This window comes from Vitis vinifera, chromosome 16, assembly GCF_030704535.1.
Source record: "Vitis vinifera cultivar Pinot Noir 40024 chromosome 16, ASM3070453v1".
NCBI classification, from domain to species: domain Eukaryota; kingdom Viridiplantae; phylum Streptophyta; class Magnoliopsida; order Vitales; family Vitaceae; genus Vitis; species Vitis vinifera.
The window spans coordinates 16,218,719-16,240,711 of record NC_081820.1 but is presented as its reverse complement, the minus strand read 5'-3'; the positions used below and the strand labels follow the sequence as shown (position 1 = coordinate 16,240,711).

General features: G+C 34.1%; 1 non-coding gene across 1 annotated transcript; it reads right to left on the bottom strand.

The window, feature by feature from the left end:
• Positions 1 to 13,054: 13,054 nt before the first annotated feature.
• On the bottom strand, positions 13,055 to 13,161 carry LOC132252751 (small nucleolar RNA R71). The gene has a single exon (XR_009464530.1). It is a non-coding gene; the product is annotated as a small nucleolar RNA R71 (small nucleolar RNA).
• Between the last annotated feature and the right edge of the window lie 8,832 nt (positions 13,162 to 21,993).

Below are 21,993 nucleotides of genomic sequence, written 5' to 3'. Positions count from 1 at the left end.
CAAGATGCCTCAAATATCATACAAGTAGTGGAAGGATTTTTAGAACATCATAAATAAATCAAATCGAATTTTAAATCTAAAGGGCCAATAGCTGAGTGAAAACTAGTAGCAAGGAAAATTTTTGAAATTTTTTCTCATGTAGGGGTTCCATCAAGTCCCCATTCAATATCCATAAGTTTTACCTATGTATCCCCATTGGTTTGGGAGCACAAGTCCAAACCTATATGAATGAAAACAAAATTTGGAAAACTAGAAAAAAGGAATGCAACTTGGATAAAATTGAGTTGCTTGTTTTTAAAAGAAAGTGAGATATTTCCCTAAAACTTAGAATGGATATTTTTTAAGAATCTTTAAACGATTTAAATTCTTTTGAAAACGATTTGAAGAGAAATGAAGGGAAACAAGTGAATTAATAAATCCAAAAAAATAGACACAAAATTAATTCTTTCTTAAAACAATTTGAAAACAAGAGGGGGTCAACTTGGATCATCTTTTTAACTACCTTTCATTTGGAATCAAGGAGCCTCATTCAAGATGGAGAAAATTCCTTTTTGACAAGTGAAGAGAAATTTTGATTCAATGACAATAGGATAGTCTTTAAAAGGATCGCAAATTGAACAAAAATTTTATTCGTATTAATTAATTTTCCTAAATCAAATAAAAAATTCAATCAAAATAAATATTTTATTTGAAAAGATTAATTTTCTAAAACAAGTAAATAAGATTCAATTGAAATAATTGTTAATAAACTTAAGATGTAAACCAACCAAAATTTCAAATTTAAATAAATAATATCAAAACAAACTCAAGATATAAACCAATTAAATTTCTTAAAACAAATAAATAGTATCAAAACAAATGCTAATGAAGGCAAGATGTGAACTAACCAACGAATAAATGAGGTTCAACAAAGCAATTATTTTATCCGAATTAACTAAATTTCTAACACAAATATATTGGAATCAATCAAAACAAATTTAAAACAAGGTTTTTAGCTCATAGGATCAATTATATTAACAAACTAAAAATTTATGGAAACTCTTAAACCCTAAATTGAATTAAAGCTAACTGAACCAATTTAAAACCAGATTTTTAGCACATAGAATCAACAAACTAACATTCATGAAAACACTTGAACCAAAACAAAAATAAATCAAAGACTATCAAAATAAAGAAAAACTATTAACTAACAAATGAATGTAAAACTGAATTATACCAAGTTTCAATTTTTCAAACCTATATGAAGAATCTAAACCAAATTAAATAAATTTAAAACTTATATGAATTAATGTAATGAATCTAAACTTAATAAAAAAATACCAAAAAAATCAATCTTTTCCAATCTATGTAATGAATAAAAAATTAAACTTAAAAAAAAAATTTAACTTACCTCCTAAAAACAAATTGCGTGTGGGTTGTATGTGTTTCAAATTATGGATGAGAGTGCATGGTGGATGATCCCTTCTATGTGGCTGGTGGTATGGCTCCTTTAAAAAAAGGTTTGGGTCATGTTTCCTTATGCAATGGTATGCAGCTCGATCTTTGAAAAAATCTGGTGACTTATATCTGTCCGTGGACAACCTCTTTTCTTCCCGAAATCCATTATTGTGCGGGCTGCATGTGATCCAAAGTGGCAGCCTGTGTGTGGATTACTTTGCCTTAAAGTGCTACTACCCTCAATTTGAATTGTGACCTATGGTGATGTTTTTAGATTCAAAAAACAAAAATCCCTTATAGTGCGGCTGTGAAGATCCAAGGGCGTAGGCCGCGTGATCCCCAAGTATGGTGCGTGGGTTAGTTTTTTTGGGATGGTAGGCTGTAGCTTCGAAAATATGTGGCTCCTCTCCTCTGTTGCATGATGGTGCTTCCCCTTAATGAATGAAAACTCTCCATGACTTGTGAGTGGACTTCTAAAAAAAAAATAAAAAATGGTGCGTATATATTCCTCCCAAAGAAAATTCTATTGTGTCCTCCCTATATGGCAGCCCACATAATTCCATAAATGATCTAAGGTGATCAGCAAGGTACCTAAGTGACCTAGGGTGAGTGTGTGTAAATCTGAAAGGTGCCTAGGTGACCTCGGGGCGAGTGTGTGCAAGCTGGAAAGTGCCTAGATTTGTCTAAGAAGTTTTTAAGTGAATCTAGGCAAGGGTCTCCAATGGGCCAGGCTAGGCCGGCCGGCCCGGAGGAGTAAGGCCCATGGCCCAGCCCGGGGCGGGCCACTGAGCCCGTTGACTGGTCAGCGGGCCACTGAGCCCGTTGACTGGTCAACGGGCCGGGCCCTTGGTAAATCTAAGGCCTGTGGCCCAGCTCGTGGGCCTTTAAGTTGGGCGGGCTTGGCAGGCGGGCTGGGCGGGCCTTGGCTAGGCGGGCTGGGTGGGCTTTGGGTAAAAATTAAAATACTTTTGAGTTTTGAAGGGAAGGGGATTCGAACCCCTTCCCTTATGGATCCATAGGCATTCAAGGAGAGCTAGCCACCAACTGAGCTGACCCTCTTTTGTGTAACTATTTTGCATTAGTCATATATATATATTAGAAATGTTGTATGATTTTTGAAAAAAAATAAAAGTGAGTTGGCTATTCAACGGTCACATCAGAAGCTGCTTTTAGTGCAGGTGGAAGAGTAGTTAGTGATAAACGATGTAGCTTAGCGCCGGATTCTATTGAAGCAAATATATGTGTGAAAGACTGGGCAATAGCAGATAAAAGGATATTTGATTCTGTTCAAGAAGAAAATATGCTTGTCGATATGGAAAAACTAAAATCATCAAGATCTTCATGGATTTGCGATAGTTCGCCATCACCGCCAAGAGATAATGATTAAAATATTTTACTAAATGTATGTCATATTTTTATTTTTATTTTTGTGGTTGAAAAGTACAAATGATTGACAAATAAGTAGGTGCCAACCTAGTTGGGATGTATTTATTTTGTAGTGATGTAAACTTTTCCCATATTTTCAAATGTAATGTATACATTCAATGAATAAAATAGTTAGCAATGAATATTTTTATTAATGTAGCCTTTTCTATTTCTTGAATATTATATATATATATATATATATATATATTTTAAGTGGCGGGCCTAAGGGCGGGCTAGCCCGCCAGGCCGGGCCGGACCTAAATTGGGGCCCATGGCCCGGCCCATCCAGAAATGGGCTCGGGCCGGGCCGGGCCATGGGCCGCGGGCTTTTTGGAGACCCTTAAATCTAGGTGATTTAGGATGCATCTAAGTGACCTAAAAAGTGTCCCTAAATAGGCCTAAGTATGTTATCCCAATAATGTATCTAAATAAGCTATCCTAAAAAGGAAGGAAAAACCTAAATCTAAATCAAGGCTACCAAGGGTCACAATGGGGAGCTAAATAAATCCCTCGACTAAAGTCTCCAAGGTGGCTTGAAAGATAAGATGTACAAGTAGAGTGGGCTGCTGAGGAACTACTATGGAATACTGAAAGATCACCTAATAGGACATGTGCTAAGGGGACAAAATGGAGGGTCTACACCTATATTTGGTTGCAAGGTTATTTTGGTAATTTGAATTTTATCCAAATTTTAGTTACCAAATTTGCAACAGGATCCCTAAGGCCATGAGAATTATTTATTTAATTTCCTTTAATGCCTTTTATCCGTTTTTATTTTTGGCATAGAATATATTTTGGTATTCTTACGTTAATGAATTTTCACAATTTTTTTCCTTATTTTAGATAATTTATTAAATTGGAATATGCTAGGAATTAAGAAAATTTTATTTTAGGTAAAGACAAGTTGGAAAAAAATAAGGAACTTACTTCCTTTTCAAAATTAAACTCTTAGAGATTTTTTTTTTCAACATTAATCTTTTTAGATTTTAGATCTCTAAGAATCTTTTTATTTTAAGGAAAAAGTTTTATTTTTTCGAGTCTTTATGAAATAAAATCTTTCCTATTTAGCACAAGGTTCTAATTAAAAGAAATAAATTATTTTTGGAAAAATATATGATAGATAATTCATGATTAAGATTACTTACCAAGATATAATTCCAAATAAAATAAATTAAAATGGTGATTTTAGATTTTCTTAAAAGAATAAATTTTCATGAGTTTTATTTCCACTATTATTTATTTAATAAATTGGTTGTTTTCATTTGGAATTTTAAATTCCTTTTGGAACTTTCCTTTATTAGGGTTAGGTGGTCCCTCCCTCCCTCCCCCCCCCCCCCCCCCCCCAAAGAGAATGAGAATGACACTTAAATTGGTCCTCCAAGCTCTCCCTCTCAGAGAGAAGAAGAATGACATCTAAATCGATCCTTCAAGCTCTCTCCCCCCTGAGAGAAGGAGGAAACTATTTAGTTTGAAAAGGAAAGTTCAAGGATAAGGAACATGAAAAATACCCCTATTTAGCACGAGAGTCCCAATTCAAGTAATAAATAAAAGTTTAGGAAATTTTCATGATAGACAATTTATTTCAAGTTAGTTACCAAAATTATCTTAAAGTCTCTTTTCCAAAATATTAAGTGGGAGCGGGCCATAGGCAAACCTATAGTCTCCAGGATTGATCCCATCTTGATTTTGGGTTCATCACTATCTTGAAGATGGGGTGGTCCAAAGAATCAAGGGATATGGACTATCATTTATGGACAAGACTATATATGTTTGTAGTGGGAATGGTCAATCCTAAAGATGGAACTTTTCCCTTGGTAACATTGATGTTAAGGATCTTGGTTACACACTTAACTTAGACATGAAGTGGTAGAATCACCTAAAGTGGTCCCACTTACATGGACGAAGGGCTAAACATAAAGGTGTGTTGATCAATGCCTTAGGATAACCTTTGGAGGTTTAAGGCAAGTTGATTAATTAGAAAGGGTCTCTACCTAGTAATAAGAGTCATGACTTGCCTAAAGTAGGCTTCATTCTTATGATACTAGGATACCTTGTATGAATATATGTAGTTTGAGAGCTGATAACCCGAATCTTGGTAGCTTGGCATGTAAGGGTATCAACAAAATTTATACCTAAGGTCCTTACACTAAAGTAGCAAAGCTACTATAGCATAGTGGCTCTAGGATCGAACACTAGGAAGGGTTTTTACTTTAACTGGTGAAGTTCGGAGGATGGAGTGAACTTTTCTTAATAAAAATTAGGTTAAGATGAAAACATAAAAAGATGAAGGTGTTTTAAACTAAACCAACATGAAAATAGGTTAAAAGATGGAAAAAGAAGTTTCTCAAAGCTTTGGATAGCCATGCTTAACTCACTATGTAAAAATGGAGATTTTGGAACTTTTCACCTCGAGTTGGGGAAGCAACTAAGGTGATGCTTACTTCCCGAACCGGTATGTGTTTAACAACTGAGTTTTATTCCTTCAAAACTTACAAAAAGGGTAGCTGAACCTCATAAATGCTCTTTTAATGATATAGGTCATCTCCTCGACTTGCAATACAATGACTCGTAGGAGATAACTAATGAAGGTCAGTGGATCTAACAATAAGAATCCACTGAGACCAAAAGGTTATCAAGTATTGGCCATTCAAAGCAAGTCAGAGGGATTAAAAGCTTTACTTTGAATGAAAACATTTATGATGCTCAGCTACTTACATTCATGGCTTGGAAATCTCCATCCTGACACGGGAGCTTCACATGGCATCCATTACTTCAAGAAACTAAAAGGTTTTAGCCTCTCATCCTTGGGGATTTCATCCTCCAAGGATGTTTGGCTACTAAGAAAATAGAAAATAGTAGAGAGAAAAAGAAAGCAAAAGATACTCTGTATTTCACTAAGTGTAAAATTTACATAAGTTGGTCCCCTGGAGAAAGTTCCCCGACAGCCCCAAAAATGAAAATTACAAAACAATATATAACAGGTTGTTTACCCCTGTATTCTTGCTTAACAACTAAGGAATCATCTAATTGGTGGATTACAAGGAGAGAATTGGGATTTAGACAACAAATATCTGAAGCAAAATATCAAAAAACGTTGGTCGCAAATATCTGGAAGCACTCAGGAGAATTTCGCAGGCGCACAAAATGGCTGCGAAATTTCGCAGATGAACAAGATGGCTGCGAAATCATTTCGCAGCCGAAGGCTGATTTCGCAGCCCTGCGAAATTGGCCTTCAGCTTGGAGTGATCTGCTTCCATTGGCTCTAACTTATTCATTTCAACTTTGATTTGTGAACCGTTTGAAGCATTGGATTGTTGACTTCCCGATCTTCGAAACGACATAAAGCATGCATAAATTAGACTTCAGGAAGTACTCCAAAAGTGGCTGAAATGACTGTCATCAAGAATGCTTCAAGGTAGATTCTCTCTTTACTTCTCCTCCTTGCATTCCGGATTGGTTATGGTAAAGGACTTTAAGGCTTCAAAGCTCTGATTCTTCATGTTCCTGAGCTTTCCATTGCTTTACCATGGATTCCAAATAACTCTCCTCCACCTTGGATTGCTTTGGTGATCAAATTACTAACAAAAACACCAAAACTTACACAAAATGATTAGAAGTGATTGCAAAGGTCCTCAATATGTTAATTGGGTTAAAAGGCAATAACTACTACTCAAAAGTGTTTAAAAGAGTTAATTACAAGCTATCAAATAGCCCTTTTTGAGTAGTAATCAAGAGCACTACATTTTTGCTAAATTAATTGCCAACTTGACTTGAATGCTCAATTATTTTTCATTAATGCATGAAGTTATTATATTTATTACAAATATTATGTCTTTAACCTGTCACCTATTATCTTTTGTTTAAATTGGACCTAATTATATATTGAAACTAATCTGGATATAGTATTAATTGCATAGAAGCTGATTTTGGTAGAGTTTGTTATTTTCTTTGAACAAACCTATCATAAAGTAAGAGAAACATATCAAAGGTGGCATAAGATGGATCAAAAGACTAAGTGTCTCATACTTGGGTCTTTAGATAATGTGTTGCACAAGCAACACATGTCTATTTCCATAGTCTATGCTTTATTTATTTATTTATTTTTTATATAAAGTCATATTATAATTGTATGCTAAAATTTAAATCATAGGTAGCATTGCCCACTGGTAAGGTCCACCATTCCAAACTCAAGTGCATGTGAATGGGATCAAACCTAAAGACCCACCCCTAGCCTCCACATTTTTTAATTTTCAAAAAGATATGGTTAAAATGCGTGGAGCATGGCCCGCATAGAGCTTGGGTTGTAAATCGCTTGAAATAAGGGCAATGTTTGGCATTGAGCGTGCTTTCCAAGTTTTGATATCATGTTGAATTATTAATTTTTTTCAAATTTAAACTTTCAGGATTTGGGTTTAATACACATGTCATATTCTTAACAGTATTTTTATAATTATATTTTTTCCTCAAAATAATATTCATTTAGAAACCCTTATTATATTAATTTTATATATAGTTTTTTAGGAAAAGTCCTTGTTTTGTGTTATTGTTTTTCAACTATTTAACCTTTAGTTAAGCCACCCTAACACCATCATAATTATTTTTTATCTTTTGATGTGTTTCTTTTTCTTTCTTTAATCACATTTATGAACATAGTGTTAGTTGTAATTTTTTTGCTTTCTTACATGATTAATATTTATTTATATATTTTCTTGTATTCGTAGATTTATGTTATATTCTAAATAATTAATATTTATAAATACAGAGACATATATCTACAAACACACATGCATATTTGTTTTGTTTATTTATTTACATAATATTATGTACTTCTATATAATTATATTTATTTCTTTTCCTTTTCAATTTCTTTTTAGAATAATCTATAAGGAGCCTTTTATTTTATATTTTTTTATATAAATTTTTTTATGAAAAATTCTTTGGTCTAGTAAGATAGTTTCACTTAAATGAATCATCCATCAAACATAGCACCCGATGAGAACTCATTAACTAAATGATGTACACTCAGGTAGCAAGGTCATAAATGGGACCGTTATGATTTTTATACAAGACAGGAAATCGTTAACTGACATATATAGTTAGTCATTACTGATAGCCAATAATTAAGCATTGCACATTAAAACTACAATAAATGGTAATCATAAGGGCATAAGCAACGTTACAGACTACTCACTATAAAAACACATTAGATACCAAATGAAAGGTATGCTCTCTTAACTCATACAAAAACTCTGTCAGAAATTCTCCAAAGCTAACTTGGCCATCGGAGAGGTCTACCCAAACAAACATTTGAACATACCTTTTTTGTGTTAAGAATCCAGCTCAAGCAGATTCTAATACAACTCAAAAGAATAAAATCTCCAAACTACAGGCTATAGCTCTAGAGAATAAAATCATAGAGAATAAAATTTCCAAACTACAAGCTGTAAAGGAAGGAAAATAAATATTGCATTTCCTATTATGTAAATACACACTTCCATATGTAAAATATACACTATGTATATTAAGATCTACTAGTCAATGAAAATAGCACGACTTAATCCATTCATTTTTTAACTTTCTTCATGATATCAGAGCCATCATCCGCAAACCAAAACACGATGTTTTCATTTTCTTCTTCCTTATTGAAGCAAGAACCTAAACTTAGCTTACAATTGTTTTACCAATGCTCAAATTTAATCTCCATCAAACTGAGCATCACCAACTTTCTGCTATGGCATTCACAAATCATCCCCTTAATCCACAACCTCAACATCTACCATTATATTGCTCCAAATGAAAGATCTGCTAAAGAAATTTTGAATGAAAAAAAAATGACAAAATTTCAAATCCCAATTATCAAATTTAGGTAACTAATGATGGACTTCTAACTTCTTGGCTCATCGGATCTATGAAAGAAGATTTCCTTAGTATGGTTTTTGAAGAATGAGGATCTGCCTTTGACCTATGGACTTCACTTGAACAACAATTGTTTCCAATCGCCATTAATAAGGAAGGAAACCTGAAAATTATGTTGATGGGAATCAAGAAGGGTTCACGTTCAATTAAAGAATACTAGAAAGAATTCAAATTTATCTATGATAATCTTGTAGCCATCAATAAGCCAATTTCAAACCTTGATAAGGTTTTTCAATTGGCAAGAGGATTGGGAAACTAGTATATGGATTTTTGTATAGCCATGTTGACAAAAGTTCCATACCCATCATTCAAATAGTTTTTCCTAACTTTCCAAGGCCACAAACAAACCCTATCTTTACATTATGAGTAAGAAAATACCTACATTCAACATGCTCAAGCCTTCTTCAGTCAAATAGGTCATGATCAGAATGGACAAGGAAAACATTTTAACTTTCGCAGTAAGGGTTTTACTCTTATTGGAAGATATAACAACCATAAAAAAAGTTTAACTCCCACCAACCAGAAGATGAACTAACCAACCAACAATCAAGGTCTTCAATCAAGGTTAGAAAATCAGCCACAACAGCGTCCTAATAACTCTAACAATGCTAATATATATTTTTTTTCAAATATATGGGAAGCTAATCATTTTGCAATAAATTGCTGGTATAGGTTTGACTATTCTTATCAGTTAGAGGATCTTCCATAATCCCTTGTTGCAATCAAGCTAAATGATGAACATGATCCATCATTTTATGTGGACTCTGGAGCTATTGCACATATGACTAATGACACAAGTAAGTTATCCTATGTTGAACCTTACAAAGGCAATGAGATGATATTTATGGGAAATGGAAATACCTTACCCATATCTCATGTGGGTGATGCTTGTGTAACAACTCACACCCAACCATGTAAACATTATCTGCTTTGAGCCCAAAAGGCTCTCATGGCTTTAAAACACATCTACGTGGTTAAGAGAAGCCTCTACATATATAGTGTTAGGAACTTTCTCCACTATTTGATGTAGGATGTCACAAACACCCCTCCCCCCTCCCCCTCTCTCCTTTCTCCATGCAGACACAACGTCCTCGTTGTGTTCCACGAGATTACGGGGCTAAATAGACAAACATCCCTTACGGAGCCAAACAAACCCTCATACCAAGGTCGGGGATCAACTCTAATACCATTTGTAACAACTCGCACCCAACTATGTAGATATTGTCCATTTTGAGCCCAAATGACTCTCACGACTTTAAAACGCATTTGTAGGGTTAAAAAGAGAGTCTACATATATAGTGTCAAGAAATTTCTCCCATATCCGATGTGAGGCATCACAAATACCCACATAACAGACACAACGTCCTTGTTGTGTCCCATGGGATTGCAAGACCAAACTAACAAACACCCCTTATGGGGCTAAAAAAGTCCCCACTCAAGGTGAGGGATCAGTTCTGATACCATTTATAACGACTCACACCCAACTGTGTAAATATTGTCCGTTTTAAGCCCAAAGGGCTCTCATGGCTTTAAAATGAGTCTACAGGGTTAAGTGGAGTCTCTACATATATAGCGTCAGGAACTTTATCTCCTATTCGATGTGGGATGTCACAACTTGTGTCTCTACAAAAGAAAAAAGAAATAAGTTAAATGATGTGCTAGTTGTTCCTCATTTAAAAAAAAATCTAGTATCTGTTAGAAAATTTATATATGACAATTCTTGCATTTTTGAGTTTACATCTTCTGACTTTGCTATCAAGGATCAAAACCGGAAGATAATTGCAAGGGGGCATAAAAGAGGTCAACTCTATGCTTTAGATGGAGTTATTCATCAAGCCTTAAGTGCAATAAGGAAATGAGGCACTCTTTCTACAGTTTGACATCAACGACTTGGACATTCTCATTCAAAAATATTATCTTTGTTAAAAGAGCAGAATATTATTGATATGTCTTATTGGATATTTAAGCCTAATATTTGCATTAGTTGTCAAATGAGAAAAAGTTGTGGACTTCCCTTCAAAAACAATAATAAAATCTCCAAGTTCCCCTTTCAAAAAATTCATTGTGATATTTGGAGACTAACTCTTACAGCCCCAAACCAAGGTTTTTGATATTATGCAATTTTTATTGATGATTTTAGTATATTCACTTGGTTATACCCTCTCAAGCAAAAGTTTGTTTTTTTTAGTTGTTTCATCAAGTTTCACAAGCTAGTTGAAAATCAATTGGATTTAAAAATTAAGATTTTCCAATGTGATAGAGGAAGAAAGTTCAGTTTAGTTGAATTTGTTAATGATAAGTCGATTTAGAGTGACTTATTATCTATGATTTAGCTTGATATTTCATTAGTTTAAGAGTAATTTTATCTTAACAATTAATATTTTTATTGTTTTAGGTTTCAAATAGCCAAGAGTATGAAAAGGAAGCAATACGAGGCAAAATTGGAAGAAAAATAAGAAATTCGACGAAATGTGAAAATTGCCACAGTGAGAGCTCTCAAGCATCGTAGCGGCCCCTTACCTGACAATTTGAGTGACTTACTCGAGAGGAAAGCGCCGCGGCGGGAAGGACTTAAGCGTCGCAACGCGCGCATGTGGAAAATCATAGTTGGGGACCCGAGAGAAAACCGCCGCAACGAGAGGAACTTGTCCGCTACGACGCCTGAAGGAATTTCCGAAATCTTTAGGACCCGAGACTAAAGTGTCGTGCTGCGATATTTAAAATTTGAAAATTATTTGTTTTTATCTCATTTTGTTCATATCCGAATTAGGTAGGTCTTGAGTTTGTGATACTAGGTCTATAAATAGATGAAAGTAGGATTTATTTCGAGACTTGGGAGAAGAAAGAGCTTAGAGAACAAGAAGGGGATTTGTAGATTTCCTTCTATTTTTCTCGTTTATTCTTCCATTTTCTTAATGATTGTAATTCAGGATGTTTATTCTTCATCTTAATATGAGCCAATTTCCTTTGTCTAGGGTTGAGATGTAGCTCAATCACAATATATGTTTTTGATTAGTTTAATTTAATTCTCTATTTTGCATCAATTTATTTGTGTAACTATTCTGCACTTAAAGCTCTCAATTCTTAAGGGCCCAAGTTGTGATTGAATTTATGATTTAGGTTGATAACGAGAATTAGAATCTAAATTAGATCCATATAATAGATTATGTTAGAATGAATGAACAGTAGAGATACATTACCATGTTCTAAGAGATTAATAGTTAAATCTATAATAATTCCATATATCTTAATTACTCCTTTAGACTTAAATTCACATAGAGATATGCTGGGTTAGTAATTTAAGGAGCAATCTAATATATTTTGAGAGAAAATATTGGTTAACTTAGGGAATTAAATCTCCAAATAAAGCATAATAAAAATCAGGTTAAGCAATTAATTGCATGAAAATGTTTGTAGTGAAATCAAAAGCCCTAGATCGTTTAAATCATAAGAATTTTAATTTATTTTCTTTAATTGCTTAAGTTACTTTCTTCTGCAACTTTAAAAATTCAGTTGATCAAATAGTAGGAAAAATAATAATTTTAGTAATTAGTAGCATAGTCCTTATGGGTTCGATACCTATACTTAGGTACAATTATATTACTTGAACGATTTGTATACTTACGAATTTGCACATCAAGTTTTTGGCACCGTTGTCGGGGACTATTTGTTACTAATATTAATGCCAATTATTTCTTTGCTAACTTGATTTATTTTATTTTTATGCTTACTCAATTGTTTATCTCTTTTTAGGTTTTCTTAGTGTATTAGACATACAAGGAGTTTGGACTTAGTACCAATCGACCTCGATACCGAAAAAACACTACGAAAGCTAAATTAGGAACACAAGCAACAAGTAATTCAAGAGGTTCCTGCAATAGGAGATGAGAATCACGGTGATAATGAAGTCCTAAATAGGGCACTCAAGGATTATTCTGTTCCTAATGTGGGTGTCTCAAGCATTCGAAGGCCACCCATCCAAGCTAACAATTTTGAGATCAAACCAACAATTATTCAAATGATTCAATCTTCAGTTCAATTTGGAGGATTGGCTAATGATGATCCTAATCTACATATTGCAAATTTCTTAGAAATTTGTGATACCTTCAAGCATAATGGTGTGACCGATGATGCAATAAGACTTCGATTGTTTCCATTCTCTCTAAATAACAAGGCTAAGGCATGGTTAACTTCATTACCTCCTGGGACAATCAATACATGGGATGGACTGGTTAACGTTTTTCTTACTAAATACTTCCCACTGACAAAATCTGCAAAAATGAGGAATGATATAACTAACTTTTTTCAGCAAGATCAAGAGTCTCTTTATGAAACTTGGGAGAGGTTCAAAGATCTTTTAAGAAAGTGCCCACACCATGGCTTACCAATGTGGATGCAAATGCAACCGTTTTACAATAGTTTTCACCCTAATACTCAAACCATGGTAGATGCAGCAAACAGATGAGCTTTTATTAATAAGACACCGAAAAAGGGATATCAGTTTATAAAAGTGATGGCTAGCAACAATTTCTTGAAGTCTACAGATAGAAATGCACGAAAGAGGAAAATTGACGTTCATGATATCGATGTTTTTAATAATTTAGTTGCTCAAGTTGCAATTTTAAGAAAATGAATGTTACTGTCGTTTCTAATGTAGTCTGTGAAAATTGTGTAAGTAACCATAGGAGCTTCGAGTGTCAAGATGGAGGCCCATATGAAGCAAATTCATCCGAACAAGTGAACTATGTGGCCAATAATCAACGTCAATACAATCCCAGCTCCAATTATTTCAACCAATGATGAAAGAATCATTCGAACTTCTCATGGAGTAACAACGCTAATGTGAAAAAACCACCCTCCAATTTCCAATCTCAAGAGAAGAAGCCAAACTTGGAAGAAGTTTTCACCCAATTTATACAAAAGACTAACGACTTTATTGATGATACTAAAGCAAATTTCAGGAACCAAGGTGCAAGTATTCGCAGCCTTGAGCATCAAGTGGGGGAGATTTCTAAGTTATTGATGGAGAGAACTCAATGAGCACTTCCTAGTATCACTGAGACAAATCCTAAGGAGCATGTAAAGACCATAACTCTTAGAAGTAGGAAGGAGTTAGAACAATCAAATGAGGCCGAGCAACAAGCAAATAAGAAGGATACTTCGGTTCCCAAGGAACAAGTTGCTTTCACTCCTATACAACCATCTACTCCAAAACCATCATCTAATGCCACCCCTTTTCCTCAAAGGCTGAAAAAGCAAAATTTAGATAAATTTTTTTCTAAATTTATTCATATTTTTAAGAGCTTACATATCAATCTTCTTTTTGTAGATGTGCTGGAGCAAATGCCGAAATATGCTAAATTCTTAAAGAAGGTGTTATTGAATAAGAGAAAATTGGTGGACAATGAGAAGGTGATGCTCACTGAAGAGTGCAACGCCATTCCTCAAAGAAAACTTCCTTCTAAGCTAAAAAATCCAGGGAGTTTCACTATACCTTGCACTATTGGTGATTTTGATTTTGATAAAGTTTTATGTGATCTTGGTGCAAGTGTTAATTTGATGCCTCTTTCTATTTTCAGGAAACTTGAACTAGAGGAAGTGAAGCCTACTACGGTATCTTTGCAGCTTGTAGATAGATCTATCAAACATCCAAGAGGCATTAGTGAGGATGTTTTGGTAAAAGTGGATAATTTTATATTTTTGGTTGATTTTATTGTATTAGATATGGAAGAAGACCAGGAAGTTCCACTTATATTAGGAAGACCTTTTCTTGCTATTGGTAGAACTCTTATTGATGTTCATCAAGGTAAGTTGATTTTAAGGGTTCAAGATGAACAAGTTACGTTTAATGTTTTTGAGGCTATGAAATTTCCATCTGATGTTGATGCATGCTTTGCAATTAGTGTTTTGGATAAGGTGGTAGCTAAAACATTTCATGAAACTTTTCCTACTTCACCTTTAGAAAATTGTATGATGAATGGTAGAACTTTAGAAACTCTTTGTGATGATGATGATATAATTGAATGTGTTAATAATCTTGATGCATTGCCAACTTATAAGTTTCCAAAAAAGTTAAATTTAAAGAATTAGAGGCTATTCATGTTAACAATCATACATTAAAGAAGGAGCCTTTTAAACTTGAACTTAAATTATTACCATCTCATCCCAGATATGCCTTCTTAGAAGATTCTAGTCTTTATCCTGTTATTATTAACTCTTCTTTGAATGATTTGGAGGAGGAAAAGCTATTAAGAGTTTTGAGGGAGCATAGGAAAGCTATTGGATGGACTATTGATGACATCAAGGGAATAAGCCCATCAATTTGTATGCATAAGATCCTATTTGAAGAAAGCTACAAGCCAATAGTTCAACCACAATGAAGATTAAATCCATCTATGCAAAAAGTGGTTAAGAAAGAGGTTGTGAAGCTTTTGGATGCAGGTATAATTTATCCAATCTCGGATAGTACATAGGTAAGTCCAGTTCAAGTAGTTTCTAAGAAGAGAGGTATATCTGTAGTGAAGAATGATAATAACGAACTTATCCCCACAAGAACAGTAACCGGTTGGAGAGTTTGTATTGATTGCCGAAAGCTTAATGATGCCACAAGAAATGATCACTTTCCTTTACCCTTCATTGACCAAATGGTGGAGAGACTTTCCGACCATGACTATTATTGTTTTCTAGATGGATATTCGGGATACAATCAAATCCCCATAGCACTAGAAGATCAAGAGAATACCATTTTTACATGCCCATATGGCACTTTTGCTTACCAACGAAGGCCATTCGGTTTATGCAACGCTCCGACCGTTTTTCAACGTTGCATGATGTCTAATTTCTCCGATATGATTGAAAAATACATTGAAGTGTTTATGGATGATTTTTCAGTTTTTGGTTCTTCTTTTGATGATTGCCTTTTTAATCTTTCTTTGGTTTTGCAGCGATGTGTTGACACAAACTTGGTTTTAAATTGGGAAAAATGTCATTTTATGGTAAGAGAAAGTATTTTGTTGGGACATCAAATATCTGTAAAAGGAATTGAGGTGGATCGTGCCAAGATATGAGAAGCTGCCACTGCCTACAAATGTTAAGGGAGTTAGAAGTTTTCTTGGTCATGCAGGATTTTATAGAAGATTCATTAAGGACTTTTCAAAACTTTCTAAACCTCCTTGTGATTTATTAGTTAAGGATGCAGTTTTTGATTTTTCTAAAGAATGTTTAAATGCTTTTGAAACTCTTAAGTCTAAACTGATATCTTCTCCTATTATTGTTGTACCAGATTGGGAATTGTCTTTTATATTGATGTGTGATACTAGTGAATTTGCTATAGGTGTTGATTTAGGGTAGCGGAAAGGTAAAAATTTTCACGTGATTTATTATGCTAGCAAGGTTATAACAGAGGCTCAAGTAAATTATGCAACTACTGAAAAAGAACTTTTAGCAGTTGTTTATGCTTTTGAAAAATTTCAGTCTTATTTGATAAGTTCTAAGGTGATTGTCTATACCGACCATTCGGTTTTAAGGTATTTGTTTGCTAAGAAAGATGCAAAGCCAAGGCTACTTCGTTGGATCTTGCTACTACAAGAATTTGACTTGGAAATCAAAGACAAGAAAGGAATCGAGAATTTAGTTGCAAATCATCTTTCTCGGATGGATCATGTGGAGCCTAATGAAGGAGTTGATGATGATATTAATGAAAGATTTCCTTATGACCAGCTTTTTGCAGTTGAAGAAGTGCCATGGTATGCAAACATTGTCAACTATTTGGCTAAGAAGATTTTGCCTCCCGAGCTTACTTATCAAATGAGAAAGAAGTTTTTCTTAGATCTCAAGTACTATATATGGGATGATCATTTCCTATATAAGCAATGTTCTGATAAAATAATCAGGAGATGTGTGCCAGAAGAGGAGATGGAGAGTATTTTGCATCATTGTCATTCCTGTGAAGTTGGAGGACATTTTGGAGCTATTAAAACTGTAGCCAAAGTCTTACAATCATGATTTTATTGGCCTTCTCTTTTTAAAGATTCATTTAATTTTGTTGCCAATTGTGATAGATGTCAAAGGGTTGGGAATATATCTAGGAAAAATGAGATGTCTTTAACAAATTTTTTAGAAATAGAATTGTTTGATGTATGAGGCATTGATTTTATGGGTCCTTTTCCACCCTCTTATGCTAATCGTTTTATTTTGGTTGTTGTAGATTATGTTTCCAAATGAGTTAAAGTTGAGGCGCTGCAGACCAATGATGATAGGGTGGTGGTTAAATTTCTTAAGAATAACATTTTTGCAAGATTTGGTACACCAAGAGCTATCATAAGTGATGGGGGATCTCATTTTTGTAATAGTCAATTTGAGTCACTATTGGGTAAATATGGAGTAACACATCGTATAGTTACTCCTTATCATCCGCAAACAAGTGGTCAAGTTGAGGTATCTAATCGTGACCTCAAGCGAATTATGGAGAAAACAGTTAATTCTTCTAAGAGGGATTGGTCAAGTAAGTTGGATGACACTTTATGGGCTTATAGAATGGAATTCAAGACACCTATTAGGATGTCTCCATATCAATTGGTTTATGGTAAATTGTGTCATCTTCCTATTGAGTTGGAGCACAAATCATTTTGGGTTGTTAAATTTTTGAATTTTGACTTATGAACTGCAGAGAAAATAGATTGTTACAATTAAATGAGATGGAGGAGTTTCGTAATAATGCTTATGAGAATGCTAAGATTTAAAAGGATAAGGCAAAAAGATGGCATGATAAGCATATTCAGAAGCGCGATTTTGAAGTTGGTCAACAAGTTCTTCTTTTCAACTCACGTCTCAAGCTTTTTCTTGGTAAATTAAGATCGCAATGGTCTGGTCTGTTCATAGTTAACAAGGTTTTACCATTAGGAGCAATAGAAGTTCATCATCCATCAAAAGGAATTTTTACAATGAACGGGCAACGATTGAAGCACTATTTGGGAGACCATTTTAGCACCGAAATGGTGTTCATTGTACTTTCAAATCCAAAGTAGCTAACAACTTAAAATTTAGCGCTTTTCTGGAGACAACCTGATTTATTTTGAGCATTTATTTTATTTTATTTTATTTTGAACAATTTTTATTTTCGAATTTTGAATTATTTTAGTTGTTAGGATTTTTATCAATTTTGTTTTTATTTTGTTTCAAATTTAATTTAGTTAGTGAATTTTTAGAGTTAATTATTTGGTAGTTTAGGAATTATTTTTATTTTTATTTGTATAAATTTTTAACTACTTTTACTTTATTTTTAGGTGAAAAAAAATGGTTTTTTACATACCCAATGAAAAGCGCCGCGATGGGAGGCATTGAGCGTCGCGGCGGGCTCTTCAAGCTCTGCATAATAAGAAACCCCGAGGCTAGACCGCCGCAGCGGGTAAGGCTTTGTGTCACAACGGTCACACCCAATTGAATTTAACTCGTAAAAATTAGGGTTTTGCGCCGTGACGGAAAGACTTGAGCGTCGCTACGCGATAAGTAAGTGGACGTTTTAAGGGCCATTTTCATTCATTTTTCACGAAAAATCTTTTCTCATTTTCTCTCTATCTTTTGATCCTAATCATATTTAAACCTTGAATTCTTTGTTTTCTTTTGGATGATTCATGGGTTTTAGAGATTTGGAAATATTGAAGATTCATTTGGTGTAATTTTGGAAGAGAAATCGCAGATTCAATCCTTCTTCTTGTTGGGTTGCGATTTGGGGTGATTGTTTCTAGCTTTTTACTGCAATTTGGTAAGGATTTCTACCTTTGATTTTCGTTTATGTGATTTGTTGCTAGATTGAAGATTGTGTTGAATATGGATGTATCTAGTAGCAAAAAAAAAAAAAAAAGGATAAGGGTGTGATACAATTTGATAAAACCAAATTTGTTAGTGAAAATGCCCAAAATAGATATTATGATTCTATTTCAAACCAAAATCTGATAGCTGAGAGGGGTTTGTGTGTAACTAGAATAAATTGGCCAACCATTACTGCTAATATTAGGGAGAGAAAATGGGATAATTTTTGTGCTCAACCTCAAGCTGCTATTGTTCCGGTTGTTAGGGAATTTTATGCCACTGTGCCTGAACGTCATCATCGAAAGGTATTTGTGAGAGGAAAACAAGTAGGTTTTAGTGGACATGCTATTAATGTTTTTTTCAACTTGCCTGATATTGAGAATGATGATTATACTGCTTTTCTTGGTGGAAAAATTGATTATCAAGAGGTATTAAGGACTATTGCAGTTCTGGGTACTCAATGGAAGATGTCGGATGATAAGCCGGTCACCTTCCCAAGTATTGGGTTAACTAGGGAATGTAAAGCTTGGTATTATTTCTTAGCGGCGAGGTTGATGCCACTAAGACATTTTAGTGACATTAATAAAGAGCGGGCAATGCTTCTGTATTCTATTGTTACTGGAAAGTCTCTGGATTTGGGGAAATTTTTATGATCTCATATCATTCAGTGTGCTAAGCATTCATCCATGTCCTTATTTTATCCATCATTGATTACTGCTATGTGCGCTACTAGTGAGGTCCAATATGGACCGAATGAGGAGTCTTTGGCTCCTATGTCGGCAATAATGGATAATAAGGTGCAGGCAATGAAGGGGAATGACAGAATGGGGCTGGTTGTTCAGGGTTCACAAGCAAGGCGACAATCTTCTTCTTCAAGGCCCCTTACTATGGTCAAGCGTATGGAAAGATTAAAGGGACAGGTTACTCATTAGGGTGAGCAACTACAACAATTGATTGATTATCAGTATTCCTCCAATAATACTATTGGAGAGATGATGAGGATGTTGGCGATTGGAATGGCAGTGGATATGTCTTAATTCCCGACTATGCCAGTTTTTTCGGGTCGTCCACAACTAGAGGAGCATGCCTCTTCATAGCCAATGGAGGGTGGCAGAGATGTTGGTGGTGATAAGGGTAATGATGAGGAGCTATAATAATTTTTTATGTTTTATTTTCTGTTTTTATTTATTTTATTTATGTTTTATTTTATTTTATTTTATTTTGGTTTGTATAAACTAAATTACGATTACTGATGTTAGCTAACAATCTTATTTGGTCACAAGAATTTTCTTTTTCTTTTTCTTTTTCTTTTAGGACACTACTAAATGAGAAAGAAGCAATTAGTTTTTCTTTTCCTTAACTTTTCCTTACTTTATTTTCTTTTGTTCATTGAGGGCAATGAAAGTAATCAAGTTTGGGGGGAACGATTAATTTCTTTTGGGTTTAGCTAAGTTAAGTTAAAAATGTTTTTCAAAATTTCTTGTATTTTTTAGCATTATTATTTTTTTTTTCGAGTTGGTTCATATGGTTAATGATAATATATTGATTGCTATGATGCGTGGTTGTTGAGATGGAATTTGATATTACTTAGATTTTGAGGATAATTTGGATGTTTGTTTTGTTTGGATTTGAGATTCGATGTTGGTCTAGTATGGTGATTTTGATAACGATTTTGTTTTACATGCTTAGAGACATTTTATTTAGACAATTGTGGATGATTAGAGATCTCAACAAATTTTAGAACTTGGTTGATTGTTACTCGAGGCAAAATCCTAGATTTTCATGTTACTTAGGAGATGATTTAGGCCATTTTTGGATCATTTGAGCTTTTCTTACCTTACCCAGAATATTTTATTCACTAGTTACCTATTTGAGCCCTTTTATAAAATGTTAGTCTTATTTTTCTTTCTTTAAGCCTATCTTTCTACTTATTTTAAGCCTAAACACTTATCCTTACCCTTGATGAGAACATTTACATGTTTGTTATTTATTTTGTTTGAGAGCAAAAATATTTTATTAAGGAGGAAATGATGGAAAAGTGTATTGTTAACCCCAGTTATAATAGAGAAATAAGTTTGGGGGTTTTGAAGAATTAAAGAAAAAGTGTGTGTGAAAGAAAAAAAAAAAAAAGGAAAAAGAATGGCATTAGTGGTGAAGTATGTGAAAAGTGTTTATGAGCACGAAAGAAATAAAAGTATGAAAAGTTTCAAGAAGATATGAAGTGATGTTAGTATTAAAAGCTCTTGAGTTTGTTACATTTTGCTAAATTGTGAGTGTTCTCATTCTTTGAATTTATCCTTTCCATTCTTTTTGAGCCAACACCTTAGCCTAACATTACAAGCTTATTAAAGACCTTTTGATCTAAGGTAACATGATGAGTCTACATTAGTGGAGAGTGACAAGAAAGCTAAGCCTATGAGATTTGATATCATACATTACTTTTTAGAGGTCGACTTTGTCTATAATTGTTTTTATAAAATTATCCGGGTAGTAGAATTGATTGTTTGAGAGGTTGCTTACTTGGATTTTTCGGAAGATTGAAGGTTTGAATGGAATGAATGTTTGAGTGACCCTTCTAATTTTTGTAGTGTTTGATAGATTCTTGACGGCTTTATGTTATTAGTAATTTCTGAGACAATATTATGAATTAAACTTGACGAATTAATTTGAGAAGTTTTGAATCTTGATTTAGTTTGTGATTTAATTGTTTTTAGGATAGTTTTAGGTTAGATTTTATTTTGTTTTTGCTTGAGGACTAGCAAAATGTTAAGTTTGGGGAAATTTGATAAGTCGATTTAGAGCAACTTATTATCTATGATTTAACTTGATATTTCATTAGTTTAAGAGTAATTTTATCTTAACAATCATTATTTTTATTGTTTTAGGTTTCAAATAGCCAAGAGTACGAAAAGAAAGCAATACGAGGCAAAATTGGAAGAAAAATATAAAGTTCGGCAAAAATGTGAAAACCGCCATGGTCGGAGCTCTCAAGCGCCACGGCAGCCCCTTACATGACAATTTGAGTGACTTACCCGAGAGGAAAGCGCCACAGCGAGAAGGACATAAGCATCGCGGCACGCACATGTGGAAAATCATAGTTGGGGAATCGAGACTAAACTACCGCGATAGGAGGAACTTGGTCGTCGTGACGCCCGAAGGAATTTCATCAGGACCCGAGACTAAAGCGCCGTGGCGGGAGGCATTGAGCATTGTGGTATGATATTTAAAATTTAAAAATTATTTGTTTTTATCTCATCTTGTTCAGATCCGAATTAGGTGGGACTTGAGTTTGTGATACCAAGGCTATAAATAGACGAAAGTAGGATTTATTTCGGGACCGGAGAGACCTGGGAGAAGAAAGAGCTTAGAGAACAAGAAGGGGATTTACACACTTCCTTCTATTTT